The 13,666-nt window shown below is 39.3% G+C and overlaps 2 pseudogenes; one reads left to right on the forward strand and one right to left on the reverse strand.

Moving 5' to 3' along the window:
• Positions 1-81: 81 nt before the first annotated feature.
• Positions 82-3,152, reverse strand: LOC147917773 (small ribosomal subunit protein uS8 pseudogene; annotated as a pseudogene).
• Positions 3,153-5,540: 2,388 nt separating this feature from the next.
• On the forward strand, positions 5,541-6,140 carry LOC101391309 (dynein light chain 1, cytoplasmic pseudogene; annotated as a pseudogene).
• Positions 6,141-13,666: the final 7,526 nt, after the last annotated feature.

Below are 13,666 nucleotides of genomic sequence, written 5' to 3' on the forward strand. Positions count from 1 at the left end.
TTATTGAGCGATGTTTTCTGAATGAACAATTAAATGTGGAATCCAAAGGATTTCAGTTTTAGTTAAGTTTATTTTATGGATTTCTGAAAAATGAATTAATTGCATTGCTTAAAATGCAGCACAACTTATTATTCAATATTCAGAGGCATTTTACATAGCTCACAAAAAAGCTGAAAGGGAATCCAATGCATAGAATTTTAAATGGACCCTGCTTTGCTTGCCTCAGTCCTACTTCTGTTCCAGATGTTCACAGTAAACATTCTGGTGTCTGCAAACTTCCCACCCTCTTCCTGAAACCAGAAACTGGCAAATTATATTAGACTTTGTTTTCCTGTTACCCAGAGGGCGTTGGAGATAATCTTCTGCCAGATCTGAAAGATAACTTTCGTTTCTGCGCAGAGACAGCTTCCTGAATGTACTCCTTCAGGGAGGCCATTCTTTCTTGATTGTGTAGGCTCCTGCTGTTTACAGATAATTTGTCTTCTCTATGTCTTAGCAAAAAGAGTTGGGTTGGGAGTCCTCTGGGTATCCTGGATTCCAGTCAGCAGCTAATTTCTCTCCGTGTTTTTACCATCTGGCACCTATCCTATTCTTGCCCACCTTGTCATTTGCTTTCCCTGCACATGACACAGCTCTGTATCTGACAGCATCACCATCTACATGGAGCATACCACTAAGGGGGTCTAGAGTAGTGGGGAAGGGCATCAGATCTAGAGCCAGGCTACCTGGATTTGAATCCCAGCTTCAGACTCACTAGTTGTGCAACACTGGGCAAGTTACTTAGCTGTTCTGTAATGGTACATGCTTCACGGGATTGTTACTATGAAGATTAATGGGTGAGTGATGCCTGGCACATGGTCTAGGCATTTTTAGTTACAGTTATTACGGTAGTCTACTATAGTGGTTAAGGGTCCAGATTCCAGAGCCAACTGACCTGGACTCAAATCCTAGCTCTTTCGCTTACTAGCAGCTGTATGACTTTGGACTAGTTACTCTGTGCCTCAGTTTCTTGCAACTGGAAAATGAGGACAATATTCTTCATGAGATTGTTGTGAGAAATAAATGGCTAATAAGTTTAAAGAACTTAAATGGTATCTGACCTCTGATCTATAATAATACTCAGTAAATGTTACCCAAAGCCATTATTATCAACTCATATCTTTTCTCAAAGTCATATATCATTCTCATGTTATCTTAGATTTGACCCCAATCTTGTCTATTTAAGCCTGCTTGGATTGTCCTGGAGTTACTCCAACCTCTTTCAGACTGAATTTATGATTGTAAGGCCCCTCCCCAGAGGGTGCTCTGAGGATGCACCTAAAGGGCAGCACACAATGGCGTATACTAACTACACTTGGGCTAACCTTATCATCAGAGGTGGTCAACATTTGAATGGATTGCCGTGTGACATAACTAGACAACAGTTAGATGATATCTATGTTGGACCAGGTATGTTATAGTTAGGGTTCTCAAATTCCATGGCAAATTGAGCTATGTGAGATCTAAGATTTCTTCTGACTTTAAGTTTCTATGATTTATGAAAAGTAAAATAAGATATTTCCAGTGAAAGGACCGGACAAAATTCATATAACTGATTTCAACCAAGTTCCATAAAGAATGGAGTACAGAAAGGGGAAACCTCAGCAGTATCTCTTTGTAGTGCCATTCTAATCTCTTACCTTTGCCTCCTCTCTCTTGAGGTTTTGGTGGTAGATACTTTTTAACCAGTTTAGGCGTGAATAATACTTTATATCATATGTTAGGATGTTTAACATAACATGAAACTTAATCTCTGCCAGAGAGTACACTACTGGGAGCATTACTTGACTGGGAGTCAGGATGAGATTGAGCTACACTATGGGTGTGGAATGCCAAGTCTGAGAGAGATTTGAGTAAGTAGTGGTTCAGTGATTGAGATCTGAACGACACCCAGGAGCCAAGGTCCAAGATGCTGTTAGGAGTGATGTGGCTGTTCCTGAGCAAAGGTTTCCCGTAAGCTAAGAGGGTAAGATGCAAGCCAGAACAATGCCACTAGGTGTAAAATCCATGTTTCACGGGGAGAGGGGTAGATTTTAGCAGGCTTGCCTCCAGTTTGCGTCGTTGTTACCGTGCTCTGTCCGCCTGAGCGGCCAAGGCTCTGTGGAATACTGTTCTACTCTGTGGAAAGATTACATTGGGAATGGAGGAGTGGAACAGGCTGGAAATCAGGTCCTCCTATGTGTACTTTTTTCCCCCACTGAGGCACTTTATTTGTATGTATATATTACATTCCTAGAAAAAGAATCCCAGGATTTTCCCTTCCCTATGTTTTTGTCTTGCTTTCTCTTGGTCCATGCTGCCAGTTGAGTTCGTCAGTACGGTGAAACCAAACTGACGGAATGGGAGCAGATTCTTGCTACCATTTTCCTAGAGCTTTGAGTTGCACATCAAATCTAGGGCTGGTCACTGCACACTGGTTTAACCTGCTTGTGAGGTTCAGAACAATTTTCCCAGCTCTGTGATCATCAGTAACTTCAAATTCACCGATGTAATCATGCTTCAACATCACAGAAACCAAACAAAGACCTTGAAGCATGGCCTAATGAGAACTTGGCGGTTGGGTCTCTTTCCAGCATTGTTGATACTCTTGAGAACATCAGCCAGGACATTCGTGCATACCATTGTAGTGGCACAGAACGATGGTGGAAACCACGTGGACATTTTGGTGGAAATTGCTAGGGATTTAATTCTGCAGAGGGCAGAGCCTCCTGCCCCAAAACGTCTCCAAGGATTTACTAAATTAGCTCCTGCCTTTCCTGTCTGGCTTAAAATTTGCGTTTGAGTGATTTAAGTATAACCAATGTCAAATCACATTTAACTGTCCATATAATAACTTGTTCCTACTCCTTTTAGCATGAATTAATTTATCGGGTTAACTAGTTGGAACGTTAATTTTAAAGATGATGAGATTCAGAATAACAAATATAAAGAAGTTGAAGCAAGATAACCTGAGATTTCCCTTCACACATTTACCCCTGGCTGCTCTCCTACCCCCAGCCATTGTCGTTTGAGCTTATGTTGTTTGTTTTTTAATGTCAAGGGAGGATTTTTTGTTCAGGAAAACCAAAACATGGTTACTTGTGTTTAAATCAATATTTAATTTATTAAATTGCTAATTTCAAATCCTTTATTTTAAAAAGCCCTCAAGCTTAATACACACATTTTGTTATCTATAGATCTTTTGATTAAAAAAAAATTGTCCTCATAAAAATTTTGATTCATGATTACTCAGTGTTCAATTAACTTACAAATCTCACAAATCTCAAATTCCTCTAACCATTTTAATACCGTTTAAGTTTAAATACATATATTTATATTCCCTTAGCCATTCTGAAATATAATGTGTGATTTTCTCAGGCTCATCCAGCACCTGACAAGGTTGACTTACAAGTAGTGATGTGCTGAAACCAGCATGCACAGGCTTGGGAGAGCTGAGTGCATCGCTTCACAACTTCAGCTCAGTGACATCACATTGATAGCTTCCAATTGGCCATAATCGGAGTATTTACACAATGAAAATTGGGAAATGCTACATCTACCAGTATGCCATTGCTAAAATCTAACAAAACAAATCATCCAAAGCATTTAAAACACTACTTACAAACCTAATAAGTTAAAACTTTTTGATTAAAACGAATTTTCTTAAACAGTGAAGTACCGCTTACAAAGAAACTCTTTTAGAACTGTGAGATAATGGAAAAAATATATATTGGTCTCTGCCTCCCATGTCTGGCACAGAGCTCCTAAAACTATTGTAATTTCCTAAATGATAAGAGTACTAGTAACATCTTTTGTTTTAATATTTGATCTTTGACCCCAATTCCTGACACAGAGCTCCTAAATCCCTCGGAATTTCCTGGGTGATAGGAGTGTCTTTTCTTCTAATGAGGTGACTTTTGGTGGGCTCTTGGATGTGGGCTGGTCACTAGAAAGACCAAGCCATGATGAGAAGGTTGGAATTTTCAGCCCCACCCCTCATTCTCCAGGAAGGGGAGAGGGGCTGGAAATGGAGTTAATGATTAATCATGCCTACATGATAAAGCTTCCATAAAAATCCCAAAAGTATGAAGTTCAGAGAGCTTCTGGGTTGGCGAACACGTGGAGGTGCTGGGAGAGTGGCACTCTCAGAGAGAGCACAGAAGCTCAATGCCCCTTCCCACATACCTTGCTCTGTGCATCTCTTCTATCTAGATGTTCATCTGTATCCTTTATCATATCCTTTTATAGCAAACTGGTAAATAGTAAGTAACTGTTTTCCTTAGTTATGTGAACTGCTGTAGCAAATTAACCGAACATGAGGAGGAAGTCATGGGAACCTCCAATTTACAGCCAATCAATCAGTTAGAAGCTCAGGTGACAACGTGGACTTGTGATTGGCATCTGAAGTGGGGGGAGGTGCAGTTTTGTGGGACTGAGACCTTAACTGTGGGATCTGACACTATCTCCAGGATGATAGTGTTAGAAGTGAGTGGAACTGTAGAACGCTCAGCTGGTGTTGCAGAATTGTTTGGCATGGAAAAACAAAAACCTACACATTTGGCTCCAGAAGTGTTGTGAGTGTGATAGTAGTGTGAGAGTAAAGGAGAAACACACAAGAGGAAGAGTGTGTTTTTCCTACACAGAGCTTTCAAATAAAAATACTACAAGTGGAATAGCAATTAAACATAAATTAAAATCACAAGTCTAATAAGTCAGATTTTCTAATACACCAGGATCGCTTAATCATTCAAACATTTAAAGTAACAAAACACACTCTGATTATTATGATTACAAAAGCAGTACAATATTATGATTTTCTTCATTTTCTTGTAAAGTCATTTATCAAACCAAGAGAAGAGATTCACTATCTCAGTTTGGTTGAGATTATGACCAGAAGCCCTAGGCAAGGACCTGGGACCTGAGCATTATATTTCCAGGTTGACTTCTCTCAAGTCACACGTTAGCACAAAAAGCCCTTTCTCTTGTTTTGTGAGGAAGATCAGCCCTGAGCTGTCATCCATGCCAATCCTCCTCTTTTTGCTGAGGAAGATTGGGCCTGGGCTAACATCTGTGCCCACCTTCCTCCACTTTATGTGGACCAGAGCCACAGCATGGCCTGACAAACAGTACATCAGTGCCTGCCCAGGATCCGAACTCGGGCTGCCAGCAGCGGAGCACGAGCACTTAACCGCTACGCCACAGGGCTAGCCTCAGCCTTTTCTTGAGTTACTAGTAATTTAAAAACCCACACCTTCTTTTGCAAAGTTCTGTCCAAGTTTTAATCGCTTTATTTGAATTGATTGAAACTTGTACTACCTCTTCTCACCCCCTAGGGTTGATCCAGGTTTTTCGGAGTCTGAAGCTTAATCATTTTGAGGATCTCTTTAAGAAACTGACATCAAGGTGTGCTGTGGCTTGGGTAGCTACCACAGCTCTCATAGAGTCTGAGCCTCACCAGCCCTTCCTGCAGGAGACCCGTTGCCAGCCCCTGTTCCATGGTAACCACATGTGATTGAAAGACTATGATCAAAAATGCTGATATGATAGTGGGAGGAGATGCACCAGGACTCGGTGGAGTGTGCTACTCGGGCATTGGAGAAACAGAATATAGAGAAGGATTGTGTGGCCCGTATCAAGAATGAGTTTGACAATAAGTACAACCTCACCTGTGGGGAGGAAATTTGGTAGTTATGTGACACATGAAACCAAACACTACATCTACTTCTACCTGGGCCAAGTGGCCATTTTTCTATTCAAATCTGGTTAAAAGCATGGACTGTGCCACACACCCAGTGATCCCTCCAAAAACAAGGCTTGCAGCCTAAATTCCACATACCGGGGACTGAAATCTTCAGCCTTGTCTAAGGGAACACTTTGATCTTTGAACTTTATTTTTTATTTTTTATTTTTTTGTGAGGATATCAGCCCTGTGCTAACATCCGCCAATCCTCCTCTTTTTTTGCTGAGGAAGACGGCCCTGGGCTAACATCTGTGCCCATCTTCCTCCACTTTATATGGGACGCCGCCACAGCATGGCTTGCCAAGCTGTGCGTCGGTGCGCGCCCGGGATCCGAACCAGCGAACCCCGGGCCGCCGCAGCGGAGCGTGCGCACTTAACCGCTTGCGCCACCACGCCGGCCCCTGATCTTTGAACTTTAATGTGTTGTTTTGTACAGGGCGTGCTCTGTACTGATTTGTTGTGGTTATAAAACGATTAGCAAAACAGCTTACATTTTTATTTATTTTCTACTCCATATCTTCCTGTCCCATGTTTTTTCTCCTCAAAATCCATTCCTTTCCAAAAAAGTCTGTTGGAGAGGAAAAAAAAAGAAATGGACGTCAAAATTGAATTACAAAATTAGGTCCAAGACCTTCAAAGAGAACCTGAAGCTTAAGCTATATTAACTTGATGGTAAATCTGCCTCTGTTCACCCTTCTCACCTATTGCAACTAATATCTTCATTGCCCAATTTGCACTAAAAAGATTGTGCAAACCTCTTTATGTGTTTCCTGTTGATCTGCTACTTGGGAGTTCATTTACTGAAACCGTGTTGAAGGTATTGGACCAATGAAAATAGACCTCCAATCTCCCTCTCCAGCCCTGGCCAATCCAGAATGTCTCCTAAAGAGTCTTAAGGGTTGTATATGCTTAGAATTACGAGAACAAATAGCTCCTGAAAACCGTATTTAGAGGAAGTGCCAGATGGAGCCAGGCTACAAGGAGAAATCAAGTTCCTAATCCAGAGGTCTAGGCAAAGGAAAGAACAAGTATGAAGCCCAGAAAGCAACTGAATGAGAGGGCAGGTCTGAAATGGATGACAGAGATGAAGGGGGGCAATTCCAGAGTTGAGAGCAAGCACTGGTAAACTCATGAGTGTGCACACACACATATACATCACATGCACTTGCACACAGCCTTCCTATGGTGAAGGTTATGGACCAAGGGTGATAAGGTCCGTGGGGCTTTGGGTGGGAGGGCTGTGGTGGTGGCAGGGGCTGGGGACTGAGTTGTAGCAAAGTAGAGTCAGTAATGAGTATCACCTATGTCACTATTGAACCCTGAGCTCAATCAGCCAGGAAAGTTCAGGAGGGGCTATGGGAAACAAAACAAAATAGGTTCACATTCACATTGCTGGAGAGGAAGAGGACACTCTGCATGGTGAGAAAAGGCATGTGGGTGGGAATTGGAATCCATTTGGGGTGTGGGAGATCAAGATTTGGCCACCGTGAAATATATCTCTTTACCTTGGTTGTTTTCTCTGAAGGACATTTGACTTCTCCCACTAACTGTCTAAAGAATTTGACATGGTGGCTCTTTCCTAGAACAGATCTATCATGACTGTTATAAAGATAATGTAGGATAGAGGTTATAATAGAAAAGGCACCAACAAGCCCATCTTATCGGGAGTTCTTTCTCTCTGGCTACATTTTTTGGATGACCCTGTGAGGAGTTGTCAGACAATGATTTGCATTTATAAGGGAAATCTCCATTTGTAAAGGTATCTCCCTCTCTGTTTTGAGAAGAGAGGGGGATGAGTTCATTTTTAGAGACTTATCAATGTGGAAGGTGAGGCCTTGGGGCTGCATAATAACCTTACTCTTGTTTACTGTGCTTTAGTGGTAATCTCCTGTAACTGACTCTCCCCACCCCCAAAATCTTCTTTTGTCATTGGCTGAAAATGGTATTTAAGATGAGAATTTTTGCTATTGTGTTGAGAAACACAGTGTCCCTGCTTTTTCCCATATATACATGTTATTAAACTTAGTATTATTTTCTCTTGTTAACCTGTCTTGTTAATTATTTGGCCAGCCATAAGAACTTTAAAAAAAAAGGGCAGGGCCGGCCCTGTGGCTTGGTGGTTAAGTGCGCGCGCTGCGATGCTGGCAGCCCGGGTTCGGATCCCGGGTGCGCATTGAGGCACCACTTCTCTGTCCATCCTGGGGCCGAGTCCCACATACAGCAACTAGAAGGGTGTGCAGCTATGACATACAACTATCTACTGGGGCTTTGGGGGCAAAAAATAAAATAAATAAAAAATTTAAAAAAAAGGGCAGAGGGAGATTTTCCCTCTTTCTCCGACAGTTTTGGCGTAGTTGGCAGGATCCACACTGGCTGGTAAGTTGCCTTCTCTGGCTGGAAGACCTGCCTTCTCCCTGGACTACTGCAGATGGTGAGATACGGGAATGCCTGACGAAAGCCGGCAAAAAGTAAGACTTCTTACCATGTCAGCCTCCCGGAATCTCTATCTGCGGAGTCCGGCGGAAGGAAATGGTGAAAATTTTTTCTCTTTCTAAATTTAGATTGGCAGGAGAAAATATTTGGGAAACTAGTTTCTTGTGCTTTTAGTGACTCTTGGTTTAAATTTGGTAGAGTACTCTTGGTTTTAATCTTGATCCCTTTTCCTCCCAGAGGTAGTCTCTGTTTTTCTCTTTTGTCTGTGTCTTTTGTCATAAGAAGGAAATACCATAGGGTAGGACGCAGGCATAGGCCCTATAAGCCTGCTGTCCGGGCCGGCCCCACAGACTGGTGAGTTTGCGGGTCTCACCAGACCGGCGTCTACAAACTTTGCTGTGGGTTAATATGCACGTGAAGTGAAGCCCATTGCTGAGGGCATCTTGGAAGCCAAAAAGGCCGCAAAATTGGTGAGCACGGGTCGAGCAGTTAAGAGCCATTAGGGCGCTCGCCACTTTCAGAAGACTCCCGTGACAGGATAAGTTGGGTCACGGAATGGGGTAGATGACACAGGTCCCCCGCCAACTGCAAGATAATGTCCGTGCAATGACAAGGTACTCTGTAAAGCACACAGTCCCCAACCCCACGGCACCTCCCCCCGCTAGATATTATTCTGGCTCCAAGAGACCTAAGGCGTGGCTAAAGCTGTCATTGTGCACATAAAAAAAAAAAACAAACAAAACCGGATGAGGTTTTTCCTTCTGTCTTGTTCTGTGTCCTGAGAAAACTTGGCTTTGTGACCAGTGAGAATATTCTCCTTGGTCTCCACCACACGGAAGGTGAATTTACCGGGGTGCACCTTGGTGGCCAGTCGAGTAGACTGGGGTTCCGAACTGTCTCTTTGTCCGGCTGTGCCAAGCTCTCAGGGGAGTTTGTCATAAAGGGCCCAGTCCACAAGGGCTTTTGTCATCTTAACCTTTGTTGCTTGTTAGTGCTAGAAAAATCCCATTCCAATATTGCCTGCCCGGTGTCACAGATTAGCGGGTCTGTGACTGGAGGCGTCCCACACTATTGTGGGAGACCGGAGACACCGTTTTCACTACACCATCCTTACCGCCTGTACAACAAAGGTCTTTACTTTTTCTGAATATCTTTGGGAGTGAATTCTGTGGATCATGGGGGCTACATCATCTGCGCCCTCACCAGGGATGCCTTTTGTGTCCATAGTAGATTTATTCGAAGCGTAGAAAGTTACCTCCGGGTCTTTCCTTAAAAAGGCTTATTAGTTCGAGTCACTATTAGAATAAATATACAAATAAAGATCCTACTCGTCAATGGCCAGACGACGGATCCTTTAAATTGGAAAAACTTCTAAATTGGGGGAAAAAAATTGTTTTGAGAGCTCTCACATAATTGTTTAATTGGTACCTAAGAAAAGGCCAGAAAAAAGGAACGGAAAAATTTGACTAACCTTAAGACCTTGACTCAGGTTACAATTAAATTAAAAACATGTAAAAGTATAAGTGTTGATAAGATTATAAATGTTGGAATGTTTGAGCTAATTTTATATAAAGAGGTTACATCAACTTTGCCTGAGTATGTTTTAAAATGTCTGACTGAGAATGCTTCTCTTGTCCAAAATTAAAAGACCAAGACCTATTGATAAAAATCTTAATGATAACTATGTTTAAAGGTATAAGAGGTGATGAAATTTACATGAAATTTTGTAAAAAAAAAACTGATGTTATTTCTATTACAGAACTGGTTAACAAAAATAGTAATTTAAATGATGGCTAATTTTATCTGAAGTCTTATGAAGTGTTATAGGCAATCTAAATAGTTATTGGAAATAAGTAACTAAATAGTTGTGAAAAAGATTAATGTTGGGTGAACTTTAAACAATAATTATGTGTTATGGTGGTTACAGCTTCCAAACTCTTTTTGGTGACTTAAAACTTTAGAGTTTTGCTAAATTTTATAAAAAAAAATTCTCTGAATATCATCATTTCCAAATAAGATAAGATATTAGACATTGATTGCTAAATGTACATTTGTCTACTTTTGGCTTTTCATTACAAGAAAACTAAAAGGTGTTTTGGGTCTATTGGTAAACATGTGTTTTATTAAAAGATTGTACTATAAAATAACATGTTTCTAAAAGTTATGAAGTGTTTATAAATTTTCCAAACCACAAGATTCTAAATGTAAAAAAAAAGTTATAAAAAGTTTGTAAAAGAAAAATTCTAGAAAAAGAGTTTTTACATAGGCAAGTTGGCTAAGATTGAAATAAATTTAATTAAGTAAATGAGTTTTAATAACAGAAATAAGCTGGTACAAAATTAAAATTTCTCGTAAAAAGATAATTTGCTTAAACTTGATAAAGAGGTTATAAAAGATTTTTCTTTACCTTTGAGTAAGTCTACCAAAAAAAAAAAAACCTGTTAAAATAATTTCCTGTGTTCAAAAGACTGAAGTCTCTCTATTAAGGCTTTTTAGACTGTTAATGCTCTGCTTTGACTTTTTATATTTTTGACAAGCTCCCCAAAATTCCTATCTTAAATAAAGTCTTTTTTTTACTTTTTTTCTTTGAAAATTTTCAAAGGGCCCTGGAACTTCTCAAAAAAATTTGCTCTCTGCCTATAAAGAGAAAGATACTAAACTTATTAGGCTTATTCAGTATGTTAAATTACATAAAAAACATTGTGAGACAAGTGATGATAAGCCTGCTTAGGTGGTATTTTATGGGTTAATGTTATTGACATAGGTGTTTTAAAATTATATAACATTACTGAAATGCTGATCTGTCCTGATTATCAGTCATAATTCTGGTTATTATTTTAAAGTGTTGTATGTCACAAAATTAACCAAATTTCTTTGTCAATTGCCATTTTGAGGTCTTCTTGTTTACAGACATTTCTTTGCTCTAATGCTTTTACAAAATGTTTCAACTTCAAAAAAATTCATGAAAAAGACTCTGATATTTACTCTAGAATACAAGTTTCTGACAAACTTTCTAAACATAAAACTGAACTGGGTAAAAAATTACAGAAATCTGATAGAGAGACTGATAACTTCATGAAGCTACTAACAAAAAGATTGGGATGAAAAATAGATTACACAGGACTAAATGAAGTGATAAGGTTGATTATAATTTTTATGATTTTTCATTTGAAGTATTGCTAAATTTTTAATGTTTTTTTCAGATTTAAAGAAAACTTTTTCTCTTTTCTCCCGAGATAGCTATGACTTATAACAATTTGATAAATAATACCTTTGTAAATAAAATGAAAATATTTATCTTTTTCTCTCTATCTGATCCCTCGAATTTAAAAACTCTTAGTGAGTGAATATTGTTGTTTTCATGGCAATATAGTTATTTACATAAGTTCAGTAAAAATCTGTTCTCCTTATAACAGGACACAATTGGAAACACTGGTTATATTACCAAGGTTGTGACTGGAACATCATATTTGCGATATAACCATACAGCTTTTGAAAAATAAAGATTAGACTTTATGGAATAAAGCCACGTAGAAATATTGGCCTGGTACCTTTATGTTCCAAACAGCACTTACCAAAATAAATAAAAAATGTCACTTATCTGGCAGATACAAAGAACCTCGAAATATTTTTAAAAAACCTCAGAAAAAAAAAATTCACCCAAATCTATAGATATTACAGGCAAAGTCTAATGACAAAATCCTTGGCTTGGCTTTCCTGGCCTTGAGAGGCCTTTAAAGTCCAATGTGAGATTCCTTATAAAAAGTTCCAACAAAGCAGATTTAAAAGAGCCTATGTGATCAACTGCTATTCTTGCTGTACTTATGTAAATAATTGGGCCAACTCTATTAAAACTAGACTTATTTTACAAACTAGTTAGTTTTAATTTGGCTATCTTAATAAAAATGAGGGTGATTTAAAAAAAAATTATATTTCAGTAAAAACTATAATATACATTTACGGATATTAGTCCTAGTTTTGTTTTCTTTTAAGGTTTTTGTTTTATATCTGTTGACTAGACTAGATCCTGATTTCTTCTAGTCTCCTGAAACATCTGGCTACAGATATCCAAACTAATGTTTTTGATTTTTTCCATCATTTTCATTTAGAATCACTAAAAACTAAACCTGCCCTTTTTCCTAAAGCCTTACAAACTAAAGCTGATAGACTTGATATAAACTTAAGAGATGACCTGACAACACCATCAGAGACATTTAAACTACAAAAGATGCTTTGATGCTGACATCTAAAATTCTTCTTCAGTGGCTGTCCTCTGAACTCAAAAATTAGTTTACAATTTGCTCCAACCATTAACCTTGTTTTTCTTTTGTTTCCATAAAAATGCTTCTATTAAATACTTGATTGCTTGCTTCCACAATATAGGTTTAACCTTGAGAGCCCACCTACATCACTACCTTCTAAAATAAACTTAATTGAACTGATCTATTATCAAGACGAAGAAATGGGTTCAGTGAGATAAAACAATCTACCAACTCAGCTTCTAGACTATGAAACTTCTTTAAGTTTCAAAAGGACTGTGAAACTTTTAGTTTCAAAGGCGGGACTGTGGGAGATCAAGATTTGGCCACCCTGAAATCTATCTCTTTACCTTGGTTGTTTTCTCTGAAGGACATTTGACCTCCCCCACTAACTGCCTAAAGAATTTGACATGGTGGCTCCTTCCTAGAACAGATCTATCATGACTGCTATAAAGATAATGTAGGATAGAGGTTACAATAGAAAAGGCACCAACAAGCCCATCTTATCGGGAGTTCTGTCTCTCTGGCCACATTCTTTGGATGACCCTGCGAGGAGTTGCCAGACAATCATTTACATTTATAAGGGAAATCTCCATTTGTAAAGGTATCTCCCTCTCTGTTTTGAGAAGAGAGGGGGATGAGTTCATTTTTAGAGACTTATCAATGTGGAAGGTGAGGCCTTGGGGCTGCATAATAACCTTACTCTTGTTTACTGTGCTTTAGTGGTAATCTCCTGTAACTGACTCCCCCCACCCCCAAAATCTTCCTTTGTCATTGGCAGAAAATGGTATTTAAGACGAGAATTTCTGCTATTGTGTTGAGAAACACAGTGTCCCTGCTTTCTCCCATATATACATGTTATTAAACTTGGTATTATTTTCTCCTGCTAACCTGTCTTGTTAATTATTTGGCCAGCCATAAGAACCTTAAAAAAAAGGGCAGAGGGAGATTCTCCCTCTTCCCCCGACAGGGGCAACTGGTCTGGTTGCAATGAAAAGAATGCAGTCAGGGCCAGATTATTGGAGGCCTTGAACTTGAAGTTAAGGAGCCTCAGCTTTATTCTCTAAATGTTAAGCAACCACTGAAATTTCTTGACTGGATAAGTAGAATGATGAAAACACAATTTTAGTGTGCAAGACGAATTCGAGGTAGAAAAGAGACAAGGCAAAGATAGCTATTGGTAGGCAATATAATACATAACATAATATATATTTAT

Source organism: Ceratotherium simum, chromosome 2 (genome assembly GCF_057802395.1).
Source record: "Ceratotherium simum simum isolate JZ-2026a chromosome 2, ASM5780239v1, whole genome shotgun sequence".
NCBI classification, from domain to species: domain Eukaryota; kingdom Metazoa; phylum Chordata; class Mammalia; order Perissodactyla; family Rhinocerotidae; genus Ceratotherium; species Ceratotherium simum.